Genomic DNA, 634 nt, shown 5'->3' on the forward strand with positions numbered 1-634 from the left:
TCCCTGGTGGTCCATTGGTTAAGACTCTGTGCTCCAAATGCAGGGGACCTGGATTCGATCCCCAGTCAGGGAAGGAGATCCCACATGCTGCAACTAAGTGATCACACGCCACAACTAAAGATCCTGTGTGTCGCCACTAAGTCCTGGCACAGTTTAAGTAGATAAATACATATTAAAAAAATAAAAACCATCAGTGGCTCTTCACTGCCCCAGTATAACCACCTCAGCCTAGCACACCAGGGTTTTTCCAGTTACTTCTCCCACTACGTGGCCCTCTTCTCCTCATGTAGCCTGGTGTACAATCCCACTAGTCTTCAGTGATGTCATCAAGGCCTTCTAAGTGTTTGCCAAATGCCAGCGTTAGGCAGTTAGACTAGGAAAAAGGAGTCCAGCATGGCGGTGGCTAAAAGACAAGAAAGGGAAAAGCCCGCGAAAATTGAACAAAGGAAGGTCTGAGGACCAGGGTGAGGACCTCAAGTAGAATAAACAGCACTTCTGGCTAGCCCAATTTACATAGGGCAGGCCCAGGGAGAGGAAAAAACATATAAAAAGAGGAGCCAAAGGGCCGAGGGTCTCTCTCCAGCACGCGCTCTCTCTCTCTTCTCTTTGGGTCTTTTGGGTCAGCATGCTCTCA

At 48.7% G+C, this 634-nt stretch overlaps 1 non-coding gene across 1 annotated transcript; it reads left to right on the forward strand.

The window, feature by feature from the left end:
* On the forward strand, positions 1–73 carry TRNAW-CCA. The gene has a single exon. It is a non-coding gene; the product is annotated as a tRNA-Trp (tRNA).
* Positions 74–634: the final 561 nt, after the last annotated feature.

This window comes from Bubalus bubalis, chromosome 12, assembly GCF_019923935.1.
Source record: "Bubalus bubalis isolate 160015118507 breed Murrah chromosome 12, NDDB_SH_1, whole genome shotgun sequence".
In the NCBI taxonomy this organism is placed as follows: Eukaryota; Metazoa; Chordata; class Mammalia; order Artiodactyla; family Bovidae; genus Bubalus; species Bubalus bubalis.